The sequence below is a fragment of the Panthera tigris genome, chromosome A1 (assembly GCF_018350195.1).
Source record: "Panthera tigris isolate Pti1 chromosome A1, P.tigris_Pti1_mat1.1, whole genome shotgun sequence".
Lineage (NCBI taxonomy): Eukaryota > Metazoa > Chordata > Mammalia > Carnivora > Felidae > Panthera > Panthera tigris.
The window spans coordinates 201866805-201884136 of record NC_056660.1 but is presented as its reverse complement, the minus strand read 5'-3'; the positions used below and the strand labels follow the sequence as shown (position 1 = coordinate 201884136).

The window sequence follows — 17332 nt, the reverse complement described above, 5'->3', positions numbered from 1 at the left end:
TAACCATCAGAAGAACTTATGAGACAGATATTTTGAAAGAAAAAAGAAGTTAGGAAACTGAATCAATTAGAACACTTTGGTGTGGAAATAGAAACTGCTAAGAGGTGAGTAAATAGAGATACCAAAGATAATGAAATACGTTATATTTGAAAAAGACAACTTTCTTTCGAATCATAAACTATTGAATAAAAGATACATTATTTGAAATTTTAATGAGGCACATTAATGACATTTTACCTTACTCTGTGGATAATGTATTAATTCTATGATAAATAGGAGAGTCAGGTAGAACATAGGAACAGATTTCAAAGGTATTTAACAAATGCATATATAAAAGGGCTATAGATGCCTTTGAAGAGAAGCTAAAGCGTAGCTAATGTTTAAAGTTTACATCCCAGAGGACAACCATCATGCTTTCTCATAGGAGGGAGTGAGGTACAGTGGACAAAACATAGGCTTTAAGTTCAGATTTATAGCAGAGTTTGAAACCTAGCTCTGTTGCTTTTCAGGTACTGGTCTCGACCAGGTTGTTTAACATCTCTGAGGCTTATTTTCTTCATACTAAAAGAAGAATTATAAAATTTCCCTGAGAGGAAGAATCGAGAAGGAGTCCAAGAACTCACCCTCACTCCTTAGCACCCCAAACTCATTTCCTCACCATCCACCTGGCCTGAGCCATGAGGACTGGTCTCAGGTGCTTTATCCTCATTCAGCATCACTCCCAATGGGAAGCCCGGAACTCCCACATAATCAATCCTACATGCCCGGACCTAACACCCAAGTGGCTGTATGGGCAGGGAGGTATTCCTTATACTTCTTCTTAGCCTTAATTTTCCTAGAAGCGTTAATCGCCATGTGGTGATGTAGTTTAATATTTCAGTAATTTAGGTTTCTTGACTTAACATTTATTTCTAAAATTTTAGTACCCCATAGAAATAAAAAGTACATGACTGTGGGGAATTTGGTCTAGTTTGCTTCCTGCTGAATCCTCAGGGAGTTCGTGGTGCCTAATACATGGTAGGCACTTACTCTGTGTTCATTCTCCTGCGCTCTCTACTTGGGACCTCTGTTGGTGAAAACACTGGAGGAGGTGGTGCATATGCTGACCTAAAATTCATTCCCCAACCTTCACACACACACACACACACACACACACACACACTGGGGAAAAAGATCCTAAAATTTCCATGGGTTAAAAAACAAAACAAAACTAAACTAATTTGGTCTAGAAATACAGTTCCATGTTACTGTAGAAATAAATCAAGTTAGGCACAGAATACAAAACTCCGAGTTTGATCTTTCTTTGAATAAGCCACCCAGGCCGCCCCTCATCTATTCATTTTAAAATTTCATATCAGATACTTAAAGAGGTATAAATTATAAACCTTAACGTGTGAAATTTGTTATTGTTAGATTTTAACTGCCTTTCACTACCTTCTTTGGAGTTTCACTTGCACACATATCACTGTATACGTAAACAAATTGAAAGCAATGCAGACCTATTTTTTCCCATAAACGATCCATCAAAGGATTGTGCTCTCAGTACCCTGAGGCCCACTAATAGTCACTTTGGGTCCCCATAAATATAAATGGGGCTATAAGAATATAAATGTGGCTATAAGCATGAAACTCAAACAAAATATTATGTTACAGAATTTCTTATTGAAGTGAGTTGGGTTGAATAAGTACATATTAGCCTCTTATAGGAATAAACTACAGGGGAAATATTTGTGTTGAAATGTGGGATGACTTCATTGGTAATTTTATAAGCCTAAGTTTAGAACTAAGTTTAGAACTCATCATTTATGTCTTAAGAAGCTAGGAGAACAGAAAAAATATCCTATATAGCGAATTGCATTTTAATTTTTATAACTGTCTAGTAATTGTAGAACATTTCATTCTTTTTAAAAATAAATTTCTTTTTGATCTCATGGTCGTGAGTTCGAGCCCCACGTTGGGCTCTGTGCTGACTGCTCAGAGCCTGGAGCCTGTTTCAGATTCTGTGTCTCCCTCTCTCTCTGACCCTCCCCCGTTCATGCTCTGTCTCTCTCTGTCTCAAAAATAAATAAACGTTAAAAAAAATTTTAAAAATAAATTTCTTTTAATCCTATCATCTTTCTTATATATCACTTATTATCAATACAATTTGTTATTTCACATATCTGATATTCTGTAATTCTCTTATTCACATATGTTTGTTTTAACTCCACCATTCCATCTCTAAATGTTTCCATTTAAAAATTTTAACAAGGGCACCTGGTGGCTCGGTTGAGAGTCCAACTTCAGCTCAGGTCATGATCTTATGGGTCGTGAGTTCAAGCCCCGCATCAGCTCTATACTGACAGCTCTGAGCCTGAAGCCTGCTTTGAGTTCCGTGTCTCTCTTTGTTCCTCCCCCACTCACAGTCTGTGTCTCTCTCTCTCAAAAATGAATAAACATTAAAAAAATAAAAAATTTTAACATCAGGGGCGCCCGGGTGGCTCAGTGGGTTAAATGTCAGACTTTGGCTCAGGTCATGATCTCATGGCTCCTGAGTTAGAGCCCTGCATCTCGCTCTGTGCTGACAGCTGGGAGCCTGGAGCCTGCTTTGGATTCTGTGTCTCCCTCTCTCTCTGCTCCTCCTCAACTTGTGCTCAGTCTCTCTGTCTCTCAAAAATAAACATTAGACATGTTTTTTAACAACCGTGTAAATAAAAGACAACTCATGAACTATGCAATAACTTCAGAGTGAAAGTGCAATCTATTTAGAAATAAGCAAAAATAGTGGTGCCTGGATGGCTCAGTCAGAAGAGCATGTGGCACTTCATCTCAGGGTCATGAGTTCAAGTCCCTCGTGGGGTAAAGACATTAATTTAAAAAAAATAAAAAATAAAAAAAAATATTAAAAAAGAAAGAATAATAAATCTTTATCTAAAGAATTCAATGAAATTTGACTAAAGCAGTATAGTCAGATTTATATGTACTTAAATTGCAGTCATCACAAGGAAGAATGGTTGAAAATAAACACACTAATATTTTTCACTCAAGAAACTAAAAGGCAAAAACTAAAAACTAGGTGCCTGGGTGGCTTAGTTGGTTAACTGACCAACTCTTGATTTTGGCTCAGGTCATGATCTCATGGTTTGTGACTTTGAGCCCTGCATTGGGCTCTACGCTGTTAGCTCTTAGGTGCTTGGGATTCTCTCTCTCCCTCTCTCTCTGCCCCTACACCACTCACACACACACACTGTCTTTCTCTCTCAAAAATAAATTAATATTAAAAAATCTAAAACCTAAAGAAAATGAAAGGTTTCATAAAGAAAAACATCCAGAAATTGGTTCAAAGAAAAACCTCTTTCTTTGAAGGCACCATGAGAAAAAGAACAAATATTAATGCAAGTGATTCCGGAAAAAAAGTGACAAAATAAAAAAGAACTGTGTTATGGAAAAGATGTATATTATAGAATTAGAGGAGATTAAACAAACATGAGAGGGTTTTCAGTTTTAGTTCTGACATGTTTGGATGTTCTTATTCCCTTTGAATGGAATAAAATAAAATAAAATAAAATAAAATAAAAACAAAATAAATGGAGAGATAGTCCATACATTTAGACAAGAAGATATAAACTTAAAGTGTCAAGATGTCAGTTCTTCACAGTTTGATCTATAGATTCAATTCAATCCAATCACAATCCTAGCAAGTTATTTTATGGATTATTGATAAATTGATTCCAAGTTTATATGGAGATGCAAAAGACCCAGAATAGGCAACATAATATGGAAGAAGAACAAAGTTGGAGGACTGACTTACTTCAAGACTTACTATAAAGCTACAGGAATCAAGATGGTGTGGCATTGGTGTAAGAATAGACAGATCAGTGAAACAAAACAGAGAGCCCAGAAATGACATCTTTAGATATAGCCAAATAATCTTTGGTAAAGAAGGAAGAGAAATACAATGGAGAAAAGATGGTGTCTTCAACAAATGGTGCTGGGACAACCAGACATGCACACACACACACACATACACACACACACACACACAATAAAGGCACAGCCTTTATAGCATTCACAAAAATTAACTCAAAATATATCATAGACCTAAATGTAAAACACAAACTATAAAACTCCTAGATGATAACATAGGAGAAATCTAGATAACCCTGGGCATGCTGATGCCTTTCTTAGATACAATACCAAAGACACAATCTATAAAAGAAATAATTGATAACTTAGACTTCATTAAAATTAAAAACCTTTGTTCTGCAAAGAAAATGTGAACAGAATAAGAAGACAAGCCACAGACTGGAAGAAAATATTTGCAAAATACACATTTGATAAAAACCTTTTATCTAAAAATATACAAAAGTCTTAAAACTCAACAGGAAAAAAAAAAACAACTTGAATAAAAATGGACCAAAGATCTTAACAGATACCTCAATTAAGAATATATACACATGAGGCAGCTCTTTCTGCCCCTGGGTCCTGTCCCCATGCTTTAATAAAATCACCTTAAGAAAAAAAAGAATATACACACTGGATAAATAAGCATATGAAAAGATGTTCCACATAATACGTCATCAGGTAAATGTAAATTAAAACAATAAGGTATCACTATAGACATATTAGAATGGCTAAAATCCAGAACACTGACAACACAAAATAAATACTGGTGAGCATTTTGAGCTACAATAACTCTCATTCATTGCTGGTGGGAATGCAAAATAGTATAGCCACTTTGAAAGACAGTTTGGCAGATACTTAAAAAACTAAAAATACTCTCACCATATAATCTAGTAATCACACTCCTTAGTATTTACCCAAAGGAGTTGAAAACATGTCCACAAAAAACTTGGATGTTTATAGCAGCTTTATTCATAATTGACAAAACTTGGAAACAACTAAGATGTTTTTCCGGAGGTGAATGGATAAATACACTGTGATACATTCAGATAATGGAATATTATTCAGCACTAGAAAGAAACAAGCTGCCAAGCAATAAAAAGACATGGGCAATCTTTAAATGCATATTACTAACTGAATGAAGACTATCTAAAAGGCTACATATGGTATTATTACAACATATGATATGTCTGAAAAGGCAAAACCATGGAGGCAATAAAAAGTTCAGTGATTGTTGGGCAGATGGAGAAGAAATAAATTGGGAAAGCACAGAGGACTTTCAGGGCAGTGAAAGTACTTTGTATATATTACACTGATGTATATATGTCATATACATTTGTCTAAAATCATCAAATATATCATTCCAAGAATGAATCCTAAGGTAAATCATGGACTTGAGGTGATTATGCTGTATCAGTGTAGGTTCACTCATGGTGCCATTCTGGTGAGTGATGTTACAATGTGGAGGCTGAGCATGTGTGGGGGCACGGAGTTAAGTACATGGAAAACCTCTGTACTTTCCTTCCAATTTTGTGGTAACCCTAAAGCCGTTCTAAAAACCACAGTTTTTAAAAAATTAAATGATTGTACAGAAATAACCCGTTGCATATATGATCAAATGAGCTTTAACAAGGGTGACAAGATTATTTAAAAGTAAAGGACAGGGGTGGCTGGGTGGCTCAGTCGGTTAAGCGCCTGATTTCGACTCAGGTCATGATCTCGCGGTTTGTGAGTTCGAGCCCTGTGTCAGGCTCTGTGCTGACAGCTCAGAGCCTGGAGCTTGCTTCGTATTCTGTGTTTCCTCCTCTCTCTGCCCTTCCCATGCTCATGCTCTGTCTCTCTCTGTCTCTCAACAATAAATAAATGTTAAAAAATTAAAAAAAAAAAGTAAAAGACAGTCTTTTAAATAAGTGGTTCTGGGAAAACTAGATATCCATCTGCAAAGAATACAGTTAAACCAATACCTAACACTACAGATAAATATTAACTAAAAATGGACCAAAGACCTAAATGTAAGACCTAAAACTATATAAAACTCTTAGAAGAAAACATGAAGGAAGCTCCACAACATTGGATTTGGCAATTATTTTGTGGATAGACATCAAAGACACAGGTAAGTAAAGAAAACACAGATAATTGGGCTTCATGAAAATTAAAAAAAATTGTACATCAAAACACAGTATCAACAGAATAAAAAGGCTCATAAAATATTTTCAAATCATGTATGCGATGAGAGATTAACATCCAAAATATATAGAAAACTCCTAAAAATCAACACCAAACAACCTGATTCAAAAATAGGGAAAGAATCTGAATAGATATTTCTCCAAAGAAAATATACAAATGACTAACAAACATGAACATATGCTCAACATCACTAATCATAAGGGAAATGCAAATCAAAACAATAATACGATACCAAGTCACACATTAGGAAGATTACTAGCAAAAAACAAAAAAAAAACACACAAGGTTAAAAACATGGAAAAATTGGAAGACTTGTGTGCTGTTGGTGAGAATGTACAATGGTACCATCACCATGGAAAACAGTATGAGGATTCCTCAAAAAAAAAAAAAAAAGGAATTACCATATGATCCAGCAATTTTACTTGTGAGTATATACTTAAAGGAATTGCAAATGGGGTCTCAAAGAGATATTTATACATCCATGTTCATAGCAGCACTCCACAGTAGCTATAAATGTGAGTCACCAAGTTGTTAGCTAATGAATGAATATGTAAGATGTGCTACAGACATACAATAAAGCATTATTCAGCCTTAAAAAGAAAGAAAATTCTGACGTATGCTACAACATAGATGAACCTGGAAGACACCATGCTAAGTGAAATAAGCCAGTCACAAAAAGATAAAGGCTATATGATTCTACTTATATGAGATACTTAGAGTAGTGAAAAAAAAAAATCACAGAGACGGAAAGTAGGATAGTGATTGCCAAGGACTGGAAGGAAAGGGGAAATGGGATTTATTGTTTAATAGATGTAGAGTTGCGATTTTACAAGATGAAACGTTCTAGAGATGGATGGTGGTACTGGCAGAACATGTGAGTGTGTTTAATACCACTAAAGCATACACTTAAAAAGAGTTAAGATGGCAGGTTTTATGTGTGTGTATTTTGTCACAATAAAAAAAATATATAAAAAAGTATAGGGCGATAGAAAGATAGATAATATTAATACCAATCAACAGAAAGCTAGAGTAGCTGTATTCATTTTGGACAAAGCAGATTTCAGGACAAGAAAAAAATACCAGGAATAAAATAGGGCACTACACAATGGTAAAGGGGTCAATTCTCCAAGTAGATATAACAATGCTAAACATGTATGCACTCAACAACAGAATGTCAAAATACATGAGGAAAAACCTGATGGTCCTGCAAAGAGAAATAAGAAAATTCTTTATTAAAATTGTAGACTTCAACACCCTTCTTTTATTAATTAGTAGATCAAGCAGGCTAAAAATCAGCAAGGACATAGTTGGTTTGACCTGAAGGATCAATTAATGTGATCCAATTGACATGTATAGAATGCTCCATCTAATATAACTAGTATACATTCTCCTCAAGCTCATATGAAACATCCATCAAGATACACAGCCATAATATACAACTTAGCAAACATAAAATAATGGAAACCATACAAAGTAAATTTCCAGGTCACAATGGAATCAAACTAGAAATTGACAATGAAAAAATATCTTGAAAATACCCAAATATTTAAATAGTATATAAGTAAGGAAGAAGTCTCAAAAGAAATCAAACAGACATTTTGAGCTACAGAAAAATAAAATTTGACATCAAATTTGTGGGAGGCAGGAAAAACAATATTTAGAGAAGAATTTATAGCATATAGCATTAAATACATGGAAGAGAGATATATATCAGCAATTTAAGCTTCCATTTTAACAACTATAGAAAGGAGCAATTTAAGTCTAAAGCTAGAAGAATATGGAAATAATAAAAAATTAGAGTAGAGATCAATAAAACTGAAAACAAAACAATGGAGAACATCAATGAAAGCAAAATCTAGTTCTTATAAAGATTTTCAATTTTTTTTTCTAGGAAAGTTAATGAGAGACAGAGAGGGAAAGAGGGAGACAGGGAGAAAGAACACAAATTATCAACATCAAAAAAGAAAGTGATAATCACTACTGATCCTGGAGTAATTAAAAAGGGGTAATAAAAGAATACAACAAACAACTTTATGTCTATAATTTGAAAATTTAGATGAAATGGAGCAATTCCTGGAAAGTATAAACTAAACTCACACAATGAGAAATACATAGATGAATAACCTTATATCTATCAAGGAAATTGAATCAGTAATTAATAACCTGCAAAATATGAATCACAGATGTTTTCACTAATGAATTCTGCCAAATATAAAAGGAAGCAACAATATCAATTCTCCACAATTTTTTCCAGAAAACAGGAGCAGAAAGAACACTTTTTATTTCATTCTATGAAGTGAAAATTATTTTTTTAATGTTTATTTATTTTTGAGAGAGAGAGAGAGAGCACGTGAGCTGGGGAGGGGGAGAGAGAGAGAGAGAGAGAGAGAGAGAGAGAGAGAGAGAAGATCCAAAGCGGGCTCTGTGCTGACAGTGGAGAGCCTGATGCGGGGCTCAAACTCAGGAACTGTGAGATCATGACATGAGTTGGAGTCTGATGTTTAACTAACTCTGCCACCCAGGCACTCCTGAAGTGAGAATTATTTTCATAGGAAACGAAATGAAACCAAACCAAAAAACTACATTACAGGAAAGAATAAGTACAGAGTTATATCTCTCATGAACGTAAACAGAAAAATTGTGATCAAAATATTAGAAAATTGAATCCAACCATTTTTACACATTTTAATACATTTTTATACATTGAAAATTATTTCAGGTATGCAAGGCTGGCTCAACATTCAAAATCAAATTCAATCAATGTAACCTACCACATATATATACACATATATACACATATATATATATATACATATATATATATATACATATATATATATATATATGTATATATATGTGTATATATGTGTGTGTAAAACAAATAACTCTTGGGGATCCTGGGTGGCTCAGTCACTACAGCATGCAACTCTTGATCTCAGTTGTGAGTTTGAGACTCACTCTGGGCATAGAGATTACTTAAATAATAAAAATACAAAAATATATGTAAAAAAAAAACTCTCACAGAAGTGGTAATGGGAAAAGTTCCTCAATGTGATAAGAAATATCTACAAAAATTCAAAATCATTTTTAATAGTGAGAAATTATATGCTTTACTCCAAAATCAAGGGGAAAAAATTCTCTACAAGGACTAAGATCAGGGCAAGGATGTTCTCTCTCACTGCTCCAATTCAACATATTACTAGAAGTCCTTGCCAGTTAAATAAGAAAAGGTAATAAAAGGTATATGGATTAGAAATAAAGAAATATCACTGTTTCTGTTTGTAGATGACAAGATTATCTATGAAGAAAATCCCAAAGAATTGACCCAAATCCTTAACTGATAAGTGAGTATAGAAGACCACTGAATGAAAGGTTAATATATAAAACTAAATTTCCTGTATTACAGAAATTAACAATTGGAATTCGAAATTAAAAAACCCACAATTTTACATATTGTAGGATTCCAATTATATGACATTTGGACAAGAAAAAAACAGTGAGATAGTAAACAGATCAGTGGTTGCCATAGGTTAGGGAGCAGGAGAATTGAATAGGTGACACACACAATTTTTTTTTTTAGGTGGTAAAACTAATCTGTATGATATCATAATGGTGAATAGAGGACAGTAAGCATTTGTCCAAACCTATAAAACTTTATAGCACAAAAAGTAAATCATATGTGGTATGCAAATTAAAAAAATAATTGAGGAAGTCAGAAGTTCTCAGAGTAGAATGCAGAATGTAGCAAAAGAATATAAATGGATTACAAATATCGAAACAATCTCACTGAGGGGATTGGGGAATAAGATACTGACCTAAGCATCTTTGCAAATGAGTGGAGAGGCAAAAAGAGCTTAACATTAGATTTATACTCCAGTTGATAAAGTTATTTCCTATGGATGTACAGATTAACAATTCTGAAACCACTATACAGGTATACTACAACTGAACAATTAAGTTAATATATAGTGGAAACCAGATTTCTTACTTTTTTCTTAAATATTTATTTATTTTTGAAAGAGAGAGAGAGCATGAGTGAGCAGGGGAGGGCAGAGAGAGAGAGAGGGAGACAGAAGACCCAAAGCAGGCTCTACACTGACAACAGAGAGCCCGATGTGAGGCTTGAACTCATGAACTGTGAGATGATGATCTGAGCTGAAATCAGATGCTTAACCAATTAAACCACCCAGATGCCCCAGATTTCTTACTTTTGAGTGAAATATTATAGATAAACAGGAAAAGAAGGTCAAAAACAATCCATGTGGTAATGGATTAGAGTTGGAAATATCAGTATGAGCTCATATTTAGCTTAACATGGGTACAGATGGATACACGTAGAAATATTTATTATGGATATGTGTATATACACGTTAGTATATGAATATATAACTCTTTGCCTTGTCATCTGAGAGGGTCTAGAAGTAATGATAGCCCAGTAGTAATGAGCACACCTGGTGTCCAGATCTTTGTTTCTAAAACTACTCTCCAATGAACAGAACCAGAGATCCTTGGTGGAATGGCTGAATCTATGACTGGGTAGGAAATATACAAAATGAGCCAGGTGCATTTTACAACGCTGGAAAAAAAATCTCAACAAGACAGAGAAAAAAGTCCCAAACTCACAATAACAGGAGTGTTTCAAAGGTACACAGGGGCCAATTGAAAGAGGTCCAAATGGCCAAAGCTGGAACAATTTGAGCAATACAATTAATAACGTAGGATTGGACCCTTGTGCACTGTTGGTGGGAATAAAACCAGGTGCAGCCACTGTGGAAGACAGTATGGAGGTTCCTCAAAAAATTAAAAATAGTAGTACCCTACAATCCAGTAATTGCACTATTGGGGTATTTACCCAAAGAATACAAAAACACTAATTCAAGGGGATATATGCACCCCCATGCTTACTGCAGCATTATTTACAATATCTAAAACATGGAAGCAGCCCAAGTATCCATCAATGGGTGAATGGTTAAAGATGTGGTATATATACAATGGAATATTATTCAGCCATAAAAAGAATGAAATCTTGCCATTTGCAACAAGACGGATGAAGCTGGAGAGTATAATACTAAGCAAAATAAGTCAGTCAGAGAAAGACAAATACTGTATGATTGCACTCATATGTGGAATTTGAGAAACAAATTCTAACAAAGGAAAAGAGAGAGAGTGAAACCAAAAAGCCGACTCTTAACCATAGAGAACAAAATGGTTACCAGAGGGCAGGTGGGTGCAGGGATGAGAGACAATAGGTGAAAGGGATTAAGAGTACACTTAATCTGGATCGGCACTGAGTAATATATGGAATTGTGGAATTACTATATAGTACACTGAAACTACTGTAACACCATATGTTAACTATGCAGGAATTAAAAACAAATGAAAACAAAGTAGTATTGGATTATAAACCAAATTATAAAATATTCATGAGTCCATACTTATATATAAAAAAGGATTTAATAAATAAATAAAAATGTAAGACAGTAAATAAATATCCCACTTAGAGTAATTTCAAATAATTTATGTACATAGTCTGTTCTTAAGAAACTGGAACATTATTTCCCAGTCCTTAGTCATCGGCTATGCTTAGTGACTCTCTTTCAAAGAGGGAAGTATGGAATGAGGGGGAAAAAGAGTAACTTTACAGTGGAGAAGCCTGACAAACACTATCTCTATCCAAGTGATCAAGGTTAACATCAACAGTGATAAGACATATTGATAGTATATACCTTGGATATTATGTGCAGATAATGGCACTTTTTGTGTATAATCTTCCTTCCCCCCCAAATTTATCCCAATCTAATCATAAAATCATCAGGCACATCCCAACTGAGGGACATTCTATAAGATACCTTACTAATGTTCCTCAAAATTGTGAAGTTCATCAAAAACAAGGAAAGTCTAAGAAACTTTAAAAACCAAGAACAAACCAGAGGACATTACAAGTAAATGGGATCCTGAATGAAAAGAAGATATTAGGTTAAAAATTGGAAAATCTGAATGAAGTGTGTGCTTTATTAAGTACTTATTAATAATAATGTATCAATATTGATTCATTAATCGTGACAAATGTATCATAGTAATGGTAAATTTTAATAATAGAAAACTGAGTATGAGATATATGGAATTCTCTGTAATCATTTTGTATTTAAAACTGTTGTATCTAAAATTAAAAATTAAATGTTTATTGAAAATATAAAGGGAACTATGTATACATATATATAATGTGAAAATTATCTGGAATCTTCTGGGGATTTTTTTTTCATGCTGATATTTGGATCTCAACATCACTCAATTCCATCAGAAACCCTAAGGTAAAATTTTGGCCCTGGCATCAGATTTTTTCTTAAGCTTTTCAGTATTATGAACAATTGAATTAGATGAACTAAACGATTACTCATAAAGAAGTAGAAACCTGGAGTACTTTAATAACTATAGAAGACAGAGAATCAGACACAAGTGGCTTTATTCATGAAACCAAAGTAGGCTTCAAGTAACGGTAATGCCTAGGTTGTTTAAACTTCCTTAAAATAGAGAATACATTTAAAAAAAATTTTTTTAACGTTTATTTATTTTTGAGACAGAGAGAGACAGAGCATGAACGGGGAGGGTCAGAGAGAGGGAGACACAGAATCTGAAACAGGCTCCAGGTTCTGAGCTGTCCGCACAGAGCCCGACGCGGGGCTCGAACTCACGGACCGCGAGATCATGACCTGAGCTGAAGTCCGACGCTTAACTGACTGAGCCACCCAGGCGCCCTGAGAATACATTTTTAAGAAAGTTTTCTTATTCTCTCCAAGAAGTAAATAAAACCTGATATCCAAAATCAGCTAGGGGAGCACAAAAATAACCACCATAACAATAAATAACAGCCCCAATTTCACCTATAAACAGAGATGCTACAACGTGTTCAAAATAATAAATCAGGACAAACTAGTTTTTATCCCATTAATGATCTTGTGACTCAACACAACGATATCCATTACTATAAACTGACTTTACTAATAGTGTAATCCACTTAAACCTAGGGAGGTAAGTGTCACAGTCTTTGTATAAAACCTTAATCATACTAGCAAATATAACTGTATAGTAATTAAAAGCTCCTCTGAATTGACAAAATGTACGTCAAATGTAAAAATACATTCTTAATGCATAATAAAGCTTCCAGAAAGTCCTTTCTTGATGTTTCTTCTACATATTTATCACACCCCCATTAATTGCCTCAAAATGTTTTCCCTCCCAAACTTTCCCCAAACTTGGCCTGTACATGTATGCTTTTATTTCTTACCCCATCATTTACCCTTTTTTTCTTTATTGGAATATTGACTCTCTGTACTTTCTAAAGTAGAATTTTTTGGTTCTTAGCTTTTCCAAATGTCTTTTTTCCTTTGCACAATCTGCACAAAAGTCTAAGGGGCTGATGAGGCAAAACAGAATCATGACAAAGACAAGTAGGAAGAAAGAGAAGCTGGAAACGTCAAAACTATGGGTGAGAGGGAAAGTCAAGGAAGCTAATTACCTTGAATTGATATATTTTAGTCAGCCACAACAGGTTAATGTATAGGAACCTTATGGTTATTTTGATATATTCCAAAAAAGCATTTAATAAAATTCAAAACTTTTCCTAGTTAATATTTCTTAACTGTTATTGAAGAAACCTTCTTAAACTCAGCATATATTTATTTTTCTATGACAAAATGGAATTCATTGCCTTGTTCTCAACTGTTACTAACCTGACTTAAATGCTTTTTAAATGATTACTGATTTTGTTTTTTTAAGGGACCAGATACACTGGCTAGTCTCTAATAAACAAATAAAAATCTGTCTCCAGTCTAGACTTAGTGAATCAGAATCTCTGATGGGTGGGACCTAAGCATCTTTGGCTTTAAACAGCTCTCTGGTGATTCTGATATACACATTGCTTACCATCAAGTATTGGGGGGAAGATAGGCAACTACACTATTAATTTCAGTATGAAGTAGACTGATTCTAGGATTCTGGAAAGCTATGAGAGGTACTATGGAGACACAATGGTGGGAAACATGGCTTCTGACTGAGAAGCCTTCTAAAGATGGCATATTATAAAGTCTGGGAAGGATGAACGCAAAGTAATAAGGATCGTTTATTCAATACCTCACTTATGAGAAGAGAAAGAGCTTCACTTGGATCGCCGCTTACAGGATAAACCTGTGGATGTTTGAAGACAGACTTCTTGTCTTTTTCTAAGAAAAACATTTCAGTTTCCTAGTGTTGGGGAATATTTAAACATTAAATTTGCAACGTCTTGATACTGTAGTACCAGAGGCCTATTATTAATCATTAAGTTTCTAATGTTTCAACAGAATTGGCAGAAACTAAGAAAAGTGTACATCTTCTTTACCCACTCATCCATTGAACATCTGGGCTCTTTCCATACTGAGGATTTTCCTTTTTTATTGAGATGTAGTTGACACATTATGTTAGTTTCAGGTATACAACTATAGAGAGCAACATGGGGTCAAGCAGTTACTCATGTCAAGCAGTAACTTAGGTCAAGCAGTGACACAAGAACCAAGGGCATTGCAGCTAAGACCAGATACCAGCCGAAACCAGCTTGAGCTGACAACACACTCAGAACCGATGCTCAGCAGAAACAGAGGAGGTCTGCAAAGGCCCAAGACTTGTTAAATCCCTTTAAAAAAGGAAGAGTTTGGTAGCAACCTGTAAGACTTTCAAGACACTGACCATTTCGTGTGTGACCACATGAAACATGGACGATTTGGAGGCAGTGGCCACCAAAGGCTCTGATCGATTGATCTCCGAACAGAACAGAGAGCCTCCACTGCTTGGACATAATCAGCGGCACATTCTGAGAGCTGACCTGGACAGACCTAGGCTCTATGTCAACTGTGCGTCCACAGACTGATTTCATGTTCGGTTTTGTTATTTCCCTACCCCCATTCTATCTGTTTGATGTGTTGCTTGTCTTGTGATTTGCTTTGTGTGACATGTACGAAGCAAGTTAAACAAGTAGTGAAATGTCATTGAGTTTGGAATCGTGAAACTGCTTTATAATTATATTAATCTTGCTTTATGATTGAATAAAGCTGACACTGTAGAAAGACACAACTTGTGTGTGTGCCTTCATAGCGTGCTCATGACAACATAATACTTTGAGATTTGTATATACTGGGGAATGATCACTACAATAAAGCTAGGTAACATCTGCCACCATATATAGTTATAAATTTTTTTTTTCTTGTGATAAGAACTTTGAAGATCCACGCTCTTAGCAACTTTTAAATATGTAATCCAGTACTATTTTCTGTTGTTACAATAGTGTATATTATATCAGCATATTATTAAAGAAATATTTCAAAGTTTTGCAGAAAGGATAAAATCTTCCATGAGTGATGGTGATAAACTTGTCTCTTTGGGGGAAAAATACAGAATCTTGTCTCATACTATACTCACAAATATAGGCAGGATGGATTAATACTAAAATAAAAATATAATTCAAGTATGTATAATCATAAATACAGTAAATTTTAATCAAATAGTAATAAAATGTTATAAAACCAAACAAAAAAGAGGTAAATATGGAAAACTTTTCATAATTTTGCAGAGTACAAAAGCCACTTAAGGAACACAAAATCTCTAATGCTTTAAAGGAAAGGAGAGGCAAGTTCAAATCAAGTCAATAATAATGAAGATCAGAATGACAAAAGGAAAGTTAGTGATAGTTACAAAAGAAACAACAATCTTGAAGAAAATAGTTAAAGCCTATCAAAAATACATTAAGAACATTTCTGTAAATTGGTTTTAAAAAGGTAAAAAAGGGGCGCCTGGGTGGCTCAGTCAGTTAGGCATCCAACTTCGGCTCAGGTCATGATCTCACAGCTCGTGAGTTCGAGCCCCGCGTCGGGCTCTGTGCTGACAGCTCGGAGCCTGGAGCCTGCTTTGGATTCTGTCTCCCTCTCTCTCTGCCCCTCCCCCACTTGTGCTCTGTCTCTCTCTGTCTCTCAAAAATGAGTAAATGTATTTTTTTAAAGGTAAAAAAAATTAGAAAAATATGCAAGGAATAAACAGAAAAAATAAAGTACAAATAATATATATGAAAATTGCTTCAACCTCAATATTAATGATGAAAATGCACACTTAACAAGAAGGGGATGCCGTTTTTACTTAGAGGGCAAAAGTAAAAATGAATTGGTAAGGCATGTAGAAACAGGCTGTCTCATCAAAGAAACAATTTGGTGTTTGTTTTAACTTAAAAATATGCAGTCTTTGACCCAGTTATTCAACTTCTAGGCAAGCTTTATACATGTGCACAAATATAAATATATATCCTATAATAGTAAAACTTGGCAACAATTCAAATATTCAGATTTTTAGAAAGGAAAATTTCTACTTGTGATGGTTAGTTTTATGTGTCAACTTGACTGGCCATGGGGTGCTCAGATTGAGCGTAATTTTTGGATGTGTCTGTGAGGATGTTTCCAAATAAGATTAGTATTTGGATCAGTGGACTCAGTAAAGGAATTTGTCCTCCCCGATGTGAGTGGGTAACATCCAATCCACTGGAGGTGTGAACAGAACAAAAGCAGGAAAGAGGGGGAGTTCAACCCTCTTTTCCTATCTCACTACTTGAGCCAACATCTCATCTCATTTTCTGCCCTCGGACTGGGATGTACATCATCAACTCCTCTGGTTCCCAGCCTTTGGAACCAGATTAAATTATACCATCAGCTTTTCTGGGTCTCCAGCTTGTAAATAGCAGATCATAAGACTGGTCAGTCTCCATATCTGTATAAGCCAGTTCCTCATAATAACTCTCCTTTTGTGTATATATTATCCTGTTGGTTCTGTTTCTCTGGAGATCCCTGACTTACACATCACTCAACTAGTATACTTGTAAGTATACAACTAGAAGTACTCTTGCAACTACATTCTGGCTAATCAGATATAGATAAGCAGTGATAGTGACAATTGTGAGCACACCCCTAAATAGAGAAATTGCTCACTCTTCAATTCCCTCTGTGCCGCTCTCCCTCTCCTGCGGGCCATATCAAACATAATGGAGAGGAACCAGGTCCTCTTGTATAAATGAGAAAAACACTCTTGAGGATGGCAGACCAATGAAATTAATGAAATCTGGGTCCCTGAAAACTGTCCTGGGGAGAGCCATCTGACCCTCCTGGGATTTCCGTGTGAGACAAAAATACACTTTCCATCTGGTTGAAGCCACTGATAAAAAGATACTTCAAGTGATCCAGTGGTAAATGCA

The 17332-nt window shown here is 35.0% G+C and overlaps 1 protein-coding gene across 1 annotated transcript in view; it reads right to left on the bottom strand.

The window, feature by feature from the left end:
- Positions 1–17332, bottom strand: part of HCN1 (hyperpolarization activated cyclic nucleotide gated potassium channel 1) — a 386411-nt gene that overhangs the window by 31197 nt on the left and 337882 nt on the right. The window lies entirely within an intron of this gene.